The sequence below is a fragment of the Triticum urartu genome, chromosome 7A (assembly GCF_056163025.1).
Source record: "Triticum urartu cultivar PI428250 chromosome 7A, HENAU_Tu73, whole genome shotgun sequence".
Lineage (NCBI taxonomy): Eukaryota > Viridiplantae > Streptophyta > Magnoliopsida > Poales > Poaceae > Triticum > Triticum urartu.
The window spans coordinates 327923796-327934294 of record NC_141879.1 but is presented as its reverse complement, the minus strand read 5'-3'; the positions used below and the strand labels follow the sequence as shown (position 1 = coordinate 327934294).

The following is a 10499-nucleotide window of genomic DNA, read 5'->3' as shown; positions in this document are numbered from 1 at the left end:
AAGTCAATATACTCATATATAGATGACCTAGTCATCACCAATTGCTTAATAGATGCTAGTATTGGTTGTGCATGCTTTGAGACATATTTCATTTGCTATTTTTATTGTGTGAGCATGTTGGTTTGCATATTTTCCCCATCCGAGGACATCCATTTGTTGTTTTGATTGTCTTGATTTTGTTGGCCAAGTGGATGTACAAGAATGCCTAAGAACCTTCTTTAGCTATCTATGATCTTCTTGTCTCAAATTCTTTGCATGCTATATCACAAAAATTGAACAAGTATTTTTCAGACCCTCAGGGTGAGGAGCACTCGGAGCCACCGATCCATCAAGGGCTGACCTCCAAAACATTCTTCATGCATTTCAGTCAGACCAACACACTCAAACTCGGTTGAACCGAAATCATAAAGATTGATATAGATTTCATCTCGGTGCTACTGATTTGTTGTAACTGCACGCACTTGCACATCTTGGTGCCACCGGTTTGTTCCACTCGGTGCCACTAATAATACACGGGTATATATATATGTATGTATATATATATATTGAGATGGGATGGGTCTATTATGATAACATCCCTTAAGACCTTATTCTAATAACACCTAGGCCTTATTCTGATAACACCCCAAACGAACAGAAGCAACCACTCCCCACCTGCGGCCAACCCCACCTCCTGCACGACACCTACCTCCTGCCCCGATCCAAACCCCCACCTCCCTCCACCTTCTACCACCGCTACTGCCAGACCACCTGTCTCTGTCTCGCTGCCCTGCCCCTGTCCACCTTCTGCCGCCGCTGGAGCACCGCCTAGGCCGCCACCCGCCACGCCACCCCATCTCCTTCTACCGCCGCCCTGCCGCCGCCCCTCCCATGCATCGCTTCACCCCACGCACCTGTGCCTTAGTGCGCCACCACTCCTCCCGCAACCACCTGCTCGTCCTTCTTCGGTGCAGCCCCCGTGATCCTGGCGGCGCTCCGACGACTGGCCGTGCCTCTATGGGCCAGATCCGGCGAGATTTTACCAATCCCGCACCTTCTCGAGCCAGATCCGACGAGATCCACTGGCTCTTCCTCTCTGGCGACGGCCAAAATCCAGGGCCCTTGAGCCGCCTCGGGGTCCTCCTCTCCGTCCACAACCAGACGCAGGCCGGACGCGTTGTCTCCGACCTCCACCGGCATCCACGGCCCCCGCGCGACCCCTGGACATCAGCGCGTGATGGCGAGCTGGTGGTTATGCTTGCGTGAACTATAGATGGGAACGGGATCGCTCTCACGTGCCCACCAGCTTCTCTTCCAGCGAGGACAAACGGCCTCGATCCGGCGTTTCCTCTCCTCACCGCCGTCCCCTTCTCAGTCCGTTGCCGTCCACCACGGGGAGAGGGGAGAAAATCCCGGCATCGCCCTGTGTCATTCGAGCGGTGAAGGCCCCTTGCAGTTTGCGACATGTACGAGTGCAGTACGGGAGTCGCGTTCATGCAGCCCGCTAGCCTCCAGCAGGGGATGCAGCTCTTCGGTGGGCGAAGTGCGGTCCATGACGAGCGCCAATGCAGTGTGGTGCTCTCCAATTCTTCAGATTTCTTTTGGGCAGTTCAATTTGGAGCTTCCCGGTCGCCCATAGCCCCGGTGGTGTCCCACCTCCCTACTTCCATCCTCGGGGGCGACCCACAGCTGAGGATGCACGGTTCCGGCCGCCCGCCCCTCCCAACGCCGATGCGCTGGACGACAAACAGCACAACAGCATCGAAGGTGAGCGCCCTCTCTCGCTCTCTCCATTCCTTCTTCCTCCTCTCACATCTCGCTTGTGCCCCGTAGGTGGCGCCACACCATCTCAATCTTGTCCCTGCGGCACACCATGGTCCCGTGCGTGTGTGCAGTTCGGTGTGAGCTCAAACGAAGACATAGATCAGTCCACTACGTTCTCTAATGCAGAAAAAAGGAGGAAAAACCAATTATAAAAAAATAAAACGCAAGACTCGTCCTCCTCCGTACGTTCAAAGTTTGATTGATGTCCCGTATTATGGGTCGTGGAGTTCGATTGGCGCTCCCATAGTAAAAGTTCATAAAAATCATGTGTTGAGATTTGTAGTGCAGTGCAAAGTATAGAGGAGTTTACTTTGTAAAAATTACTATAGAGGAGTTCACTTTTTATTATTTTTGGAAGAATTGTTTTGCAAATTGCATCCACACTTGTAGTGCATTTAGCTGCCGCGTGCGGTTCACTACACTTGGCCTCGCAGTTGAGATGAAATTATAAAGAGAAAATGCTAGCAAAAAATAGAAATAATGTAGTTCCCTTTGTCAACATTGCAATGCGGTTTATTTTGTAGCGAGTCAAGTGGTTCACTCTGTAAAGCAAAGATTGTTGAAAAAAAGTATGAAGTTCACTACTCTCGTTGGTGTGGTTCACTACTCTCTTGTATGCGGTTTGCCACTCTCCTCTCGTGGTAAAAAACACACGAAAAATTTACTTTGACAAAGAGAAATCATGAAGTTCGCTTGACCGGCTGATGCAGTGCGGTTTTTAGTCTCAAGCAGTGTGGTCAGCCATATGATGTTGTTCATCCTGTAAATGCAAAAAAATTGTTACGGAAGCGAAGAAAAGTAATGCGGTTCACTTCTTGGTAGTGTTGAGGTTCATTTACACCAGATGTGTAGTGCACTCTACTTTCTCGTCCTTAAAAAAAGAAAAAAATACGTTTGAATAAAAGAAACCATGCGGTTCTCTTACCTGTCTGATGCAGTGCGGCTTTTCGTCCAATGCAGTGCGGTTTTTCAGTCAGATGAAGTACCCATGTCGATTTAGGTGTCGCGAAAAACAGAGTGTCCGCATTTCGGTAAAATCGAAATTCCTCTTAAACTGTAAAGAATTAGAGAGTGTTCTACATGAAAAAGTTGCGCCTCATCGATATATTTCCAATGGCGTATCGTTTGAATCATTCCGATCAGCGGTTTGTAAAAATTTCGCGAAAAACGGCCGCTGCCACTCATCGTCCACTGCACAATTTTCAAAACCATAAGGAATCTCAAAAACATTTCAACATATGAAAGTTGCGCCTCGTCCATAACTTCTCAACGGTATATTACACGCCTTGTTTCGACAAACAGTTAAAAAACTGGAGCGTAAACAGTACTAAAAATTTGAAAAACAAGATCCCGTGATTTAGTAAATTTGAATCTGCTCTTAAACCATAAAGTATTAGAGAAAACAATAGTTATGAAAACGATGCGCCTCAACGATATCTATCCAACGATGTATCATTTGCCTCATTCCGACGAGCGTTTTAGAAAAAAACGCGAAAAACGCTTGCTGCCACTCTTTGTGGGCCGCACCGTTTTTGAAACTGCTCTTAAACCGTGGGGAATCTCGAAAAGTATTCAACATGGCGACGTTGCGCCTGATCCGTAGATTTCCAACGGTATATTACATGCCTCGTTCTGATAAGCGGTTAAAAAATTAGAGCGAAAATAGTACCGAAAAAACACTACGCGCAGTTTTTTCCGACACAAAGTTCACTAGTGTCTGTAATGCAGTGCTCTTGCTAAAGAAAGTGCAGTGCCCTCGCGATGAGCATGCAGTGTGGAAGTGTTATCAGAATAACTATTCTAATAATATTATTAGAATAGACGGGTGTATATATATATAGCAGACTGTACGATTGAAAATTTCTCCTATCCAATGCACAAGGATTTTGCCATGTATCTTGCCACGAATGCAATTCTTCTATCCACCAGATTAGTTCCTTAGAATAGATTCGAGCAAAAATGTTAGGTTCAGGTTTCCACCAAAAGCATCTCAGACCGACTAAATAGGAATTTTCGGTCCCACCGATTTGGCCCTGGCCATTGCACAAGTACCACTCGGGGTTCCACCGAAGCATACTAATCAGTGAGACCAAAAATAAAGTTTAAGTGAAACCCTAGCAACTCGGAGCCACCGAACCACATCTTGACCCAACCGAAATGGAGTGTTTTGGTTCTGTGAGTGCTTTGGTGTAACCAAAATGACCAACTCAGTAGCTCCAAAATGCAAATGTATTCTGTGAAAACCTAGAACTAAAGTTTGAACTCAAATTTTTGCTAAACTATTTGCTTTTGTGATAACTCATCCACTCTTCCCATACTCACATATTCACAGGGTCTGTTGCAAGATGTGAAGTGCAAGTGACAGTTAGAATTAGTCAGCATAGAATGTTGATCTCGGTGAGGGTTCCAGTCCCAATGAGAGCTACCATGATGGCATTAGGAGCTCTCCAGGTCTACCAAAGGCTGCCCCAAGGACAAAGAACAAGAGAACATCATATGATGAGGATGAAGACGTTGTGCCTAGTGAGGCCACATCTAAGAACAAGGCAGTACTGAGGAAGGAATATGGTACTTCTACTAGTACTAGTCCTAGTGCCAAGGAAAGGACTGATGTAAGGATAGTACATATGTCAAAGGCTCGCAAATCCTTTGTTCCAAAGGAAACAATCACATTCACCTTGGAGGAGCCAAGTGACGCAGGAGGTGATGCCAGCAAGAAGAAAAAGGGAGTGAATAAGAAAATGGCTAGAGTGATCGGCAGACCCTCCATGATGATTTATGAGGAGGAGGAGGAAGAAGAACTAGAAGCTGAAGCACCTCCAGCAAACACACAGAAACTGATGGCAGACGCTACGAAGATAGCTGCACCCTCCAAACCCAATTCCAATCCCAAAGTTGCTACACCTAAGAGGTCTACAAGGAATATCTTTGCTGTTGAGAAGAACAAGTCCCCAGTGCCTGAAGTTGAGGTTGATGAGGAGCCACTAGTGCACAGGAAGCTTAAGCCCAAGATCCCATATCATGATAATGCCCACCCTGTTGTTGAAAACATGATGCTCAAGAAGGATAAGTGATTGGGAGGGTGGAGGGAGATTGATCCCTACTCTGTTAGGAGGAGGACTGCTTGTGATTATCGCTTTCACACCACCGAACAACAAGATTTCTATGAGACGGTGCTACTTGAAAAGAAACCCATCATCAGTGACATGAAGTGGGTGGACTGGAAATACATTGATGCAAATGAAGACTACTTCCCCCATGTTCATGAGAGTTTTAGACTTGCAGGGGTTGACAAGTTTGTTGGTCAGAAGATCACCAAGTGGAACGATGAGATGATCATGCAATTCTACTGCACAGCTCATTTCTATCCAGATGGTAGAATTGCATGGATGGCTGAGGGTTCCAAGTACCAGTCAACCATATTTGAGTGGGATGCACTTATTGGTGCTCGTGAGGCACGGAATGCCTAGGATGGATCACAACACTATGGCAAATATGTACCAGGAAATCCCTCCCAAGGATGCTGTTGAGAGTCACAAGCTTGGATCAGTAAAGTACTTATTAGTTGGGTTGTCCACCATAAACACAATCTTGAGGCATACTCTTTTTCCCAAGTATGGAGATGACAACATGATACGTGGCCACTCCATCAACCTGTTGCATTTGTTTGACACCCGTCAGAAGTTCAAAGTCATGGGTTTGATTGTTGAGACGGTCAAGAGGACAGCTACTGACCAGAAAAGATTTTGTGGATATGCTCCACACATTCAGATGCTCATCAACTCCAAGGTTGGAACGAGAACATATCTACTTGATCGTGAGAATCTCCCTCTTCAGTCTGAGTTTGAGGATAATGTGGTGGTGAAGGATCCTTCACACCCCATATCTATTGAGGCTCAAGAGAAGATCCAGGCAGCAGCAGCAGCAGCAAAAGAAGCCCAATAGCCAACCTCATGTCAAAGAATGACCAGATGACATATCTGCTAGAGGCAACCTTGAGGACTAAGAGGAGTCTGGCCAACATCTCCAAGAACCAGGAGAGCCTAGAGCGGATTGTCGAGACTAGTTCGTGATCTTGATATAAGGATAACCAAGGTTTAGACTATCATGGAGAAGTTTAGAGATGATGTCGAGTCAAGCAGGATTGTTGCAGAGGACAGTGGAGATGAGAGACCAACTGTTCAAAGATTTCAGACGGTACATAGGGACCTAGATCTTTAGCCATGCTAGTTGTAGATACGAGGACCACTCTTTTTGCACCTGCTGCTACTACCACAGTACCACCTCTAGTTTCCACTCCACTTGCCCAGCAGACATCAATAGAAGCATTTGCAAATGCATTTCTCTCAACGCCATCTACGCACATTGGAGCCACCAGCTAGAAGTCACCTTCAAGAGCTCCAGAGGATCGTGACTAGAGAGACACATAGCTCTATACATTTTCGAGCTTTTTGGTACTTGTTGCCAAAGGGGGGGAAATTGTATAGATCATTAGGATGAGAGGAGAGTGTGTGTGTGTGTGTGTCTTGCTTTTGCTCTTTGGTTTTTTCTTGAGTTCTTGCTACTATGTTTGTTTGTTCCATACTTGATCATTATGCTTGTGAGATACTACGCTTTTGGTGTGTGATTGATCATAATATTCTTTATGTGTGCTTAATGCCTATTCCTATCATTATTTATGTATGATCATTCACCTATGTCTTTGGTGATGCGTTCATGTTATTTCACTCATAGCATTTTGTGCACTCCACCAAGATGTATGTGACATGTAAGAGTGATCCATGATCCTAATCGATTGTGCATTTGCATTAAAATGTAAATCTTTAATAATGCACAAATTTAGGTGAAGCTCTAGCTTATCACAAACTTCTCAAAGTGACAATGCATTTCATTCATGTAATAATTTGTCAAAGCTTAGATCTATATGTTGTCATCAATTACCAAAAAGGGGGAGATTGAAAGTGCAACTAATTCGCGGGTGGTTTTGGTAATTCATAACAACATATATCTCATTGAACTAATGTCCATTCAAGATAAATATCTCCGGATGTTCAATGTATGGCATGGAATGATATAGATATGTGGACACCTTAAAATGATAAGGACAAGGATTGGAAAAAGCTCAAGACTCTACTTTTTTTAGGTGATCCAAGATCAAATTGAGTCCATAGGAAAGCCAATACTATTAAAAGGGGAATAGGTGTTGCCTAATGATCAACTTGCTCAAAGTGCTTAGTGATATTGCTCCAAAACCCTTAGCCACTTTCTCTATCCAAATATGTCAAAACCCTAATTCCCAACTCGGCCCCACCGATATCTTCCATCCGGAACCACTGAGTTCATCTTTACATAGACAGTGCCAAAACCCTAAGGATTCGGTCACACTGATATGGATCTCAGTCTCACTGAGATGGCCTTGCCAACTCCCTATTGCTTGTTGCAATTATTTCGGTCTCACCAAGAATTGCAATTGGTCTCACTGAGATGGCTGGCCAACTCTCTGTTGCCTTATTGCTTCACTTTGGTCCTACTGAGTTGATGCAATCGGTGCCACCGAGACTAGGGTTCCCCTAAGCCCAGCACATTGGTCCCACTGAGTTGTTCATGTTGGTCCCACTGAGATTCCTAATGTTCATATTTTTTAACAAATCGGTGCCACCGAGTTTTCTATTCTGTGCCACAGAGACAGGTCAAAAGTGTGTAACACTTGGATTTTGTGTGGAGGCTATATATACCCCTCCACCCCCTCTTCTCATAAGAGAGAGCCATCAGAACGTCCCTCCACTTCCACCATTCATTTTCTGAGAGAGAACCACCTACTCATGTGTTGAGATCAAGAGATTCCATTCCTATCATTTGAACCTTGATTTCTAGCCTTCCCCAAGTTGTTTTCCACTAAAATCCTTCTTCCACCATAGACAAATCTGTGAGAGAGAGTTTATTTTTGGGGAGACTATCATTTGAAGCACAAGGGCAAGGAGTTCATCATCAACACACCCTCTATTAACTTTTGGAGAGTAGTGTCTCCTAGATTGGTTAGGTGTTGCTTGGGAGCCTCCGACATGATGTGGAGTTTAACCAAGAAGTTTGTAAGGGCAAGGAGATTGCCTACTTCGTGAAGATCTACCTGAGTGAGGCCAGTCCTTTGTGGGCGATGGCCATGGTGGGATAGACAAGGTTGCTTCTTCGTCGACCCTTTGTGGGTGGATCCCTCTGTGTACTCGCACAACCGTTACCCTTCGTGGGTTGAAGTTTCCATCAACTTGGATGTACGATAGCACCACCTATTGGAACCACGCAAAAATCTTCATGTCTCCAGTGTGTTTGCTGTAAGTGCATCTAGTGCCACCCCTAGTTGGTTTTGGAGTATTGACGACAAACCTAGTTGAGGGACTAACGTGTTTGTGAGAATTGCAGTAGAACACAGGTAGAAGTCCCTCATTGATTCGGTTTTATTACCAGAGATGACCCCTAAAAATGTACGAAGACATTGAAGACAATGGTGGTTTATGAAGATATTCATATTGAAGACAATGACATGAGAAGACTCCCTATGAAGCTTATGGAACTCGAAGACTTAGATCCTTCGTAGTTTTATTTCTTTCATGTTGTGTCATAGGAACCACCGTACTGTTAAGTGGGGTCCAAGAGAACCAGTCAGAATGACTGAAGTGATGCCTAATTCAAATCCTATGTCTTCGAGCGAAGACTTTGAGAGAAAATCTTGTCCAGAGTCAGACAAGTCAGCTTTACTTGTAGCCCAAGTAAAGTTGCCGTGTGAGTTCAAAATTCGACCGTTGGTACACGTGTCAGTTCCTTAGTGACCCAGGGTCATTTCGGACAGATCAGGTCGGGTTGCCAAGTGGCTATAAATAGTCCACCCCCCACAACCATAAACGGTTGGTTGCTCAGATTTCAGTGCACGACTTTTGTCGTTTGAGAGCAACCCACCTCGAAGCCTTTGAGAGAAAAATTCCTAGTGAGGAGAAAAGCCCTAACCACCCAGAGCCAGAGTAAATTGGGCATCAATTAAGTCTTCGTGTCTGTGTGATTTGAAGACTTATTACACTTGAGGACTGTGCATCCTCCAGACGGTTAGGCGTCGCGTTCTGAGCATCCAAGAGAAATTGTGGATTGCCAGTGAACGAAGTCTGTGAAGGTTTGGGAGTCTACCTTGAAGACTTACCTGAGTGATTGAGCGAGGTCTGTGTGACCTTAGCTCAAGGAGAAAACGGTGAGGACTGGGTGTCTTGGACTAAGTGTCCTTGACTGGGTGTCCGGAACTGTGTGTCCTTTGGTTTAAATACCTAGCCGCTCCAACCAGACGTACAGTTGTCACAGCAACTGGAACTGGTCCAACAAATCATTGTCTTCAACGTGTCACTGGTTTCATCTTCACTTCCTTTCACTTACAGTTATTAATTGTGAAGCCATTGCATGCTTGCTTTATCTTTTGTCTTCACAACATGAATGTATGATCTGTTCGGCTTCATAACTTCTTCCTACCTGATCCTTATTGCACTGAAGCTGTTTGTCATTGCGCTTTCACTCTATTGAATACATGACCATGGCTGGCCTAGTGTAATCTAACTTCCGCTGCATAGTAATAGGCATAATCTTCACTGTTTGTCTTCATAACTCCCATGTTTTGAAGACTTTCATAAAAATCGCCTATTCACCCCCCTCCAGTCGATATAACGCACTTTCAATTGGTATCAGAGTAAGGTGCTCCCTTGTTCTGTGTGATTCGGTTTAACCACCTGGAGTTTTAGCTATGTCGACTGCAGGGATAATCAAAGTCTCCGCTGCTTGCCCCGTCTTCGATGGAACTGAATATCCCTACTAGAAGAATAAGATGCGCATGCATCTTGAAGCCATTGACGTCGACCTATGGTATGTCGTCGAAAACGGCGTTCCCAAGGCTGGAGAAGGTGTCACTACTGCTGATGTCAAGAAGTTCGTTCAACTGGACTCTACTGCCAAGAATATCATCTGTGGTCATCTGACCAAAGGACAGTATGGCCGTGTGAGTGCCTTGAAGACATCCAAACTGGTCTGGGACTGGCTCTCCAAAGTTAATGAAGGCATATCAACCCAGAGAGATCAAAGAATCAGTGTCCTTCGCAATCTCTTCAACCGCTTCAAACGAAATGACAATGAGAATGTCCAGCACACCTTTGATCGGCTCACTGACATCACAAATGAGCTACAAGCCCTCGGCGCTACTGAGATCACCAAACATGAAATCGTCAAGACGCTGCTGAGATCACTTGATAGTTCGTTTGACATTCTGGCCCTGATGATTCAAGAACGTCCTGATTTCAAGACACTCGATCCGTCTGACATACTTGAGAGGCTCAACACACATGAGTTTCAGCTTTCTGAGAAAAGAGATATCTACGGTCCAAACTATGGGCGAACTCGTGCCTTGAAGGAAAAAGCTGTCTCCTCATCTGAAGAAGAATCTGACTGCAGTTCTGATGATCCTGAAGACATTGGAAGAGAACTTGCAATGCTAGTGAAGAAGTTTCAAAAATTCACCAAGAAGAAAGGCTTCAGAAAATCTTCACGATCAAGCTCAAGGAATGATGAAGCTTCTGCTCATGACTACAAGAAGAAAACATGTCACAAGTGCAAGAAAACTGGGCACTTCATCTCTGAGTGTCCACAGTGGGACAATGAGAACAGAAGGAAGA

General features: G+C 45.0%; 1 long non-coding RNA gene across 1 annotated transcript; it reads left to right on the top strand.

Moving 5' to 3' along the window:
- Window positions 1-588: 588 nt before the first annotated feature.
- LOC125524257 (uncharacterized) lies at window positions 589-2387 on the top strand. Its single transcript, XR_007290643.2, has 2 exons — window positions 589-1746; window positions 1813-2387. It is a non-coding gene; the product is annotated as an uncharacterized LOC125524257 (long non-coding RNA).
- Window positions 2388-10499: the final 8112 nt, after the last annotated feature.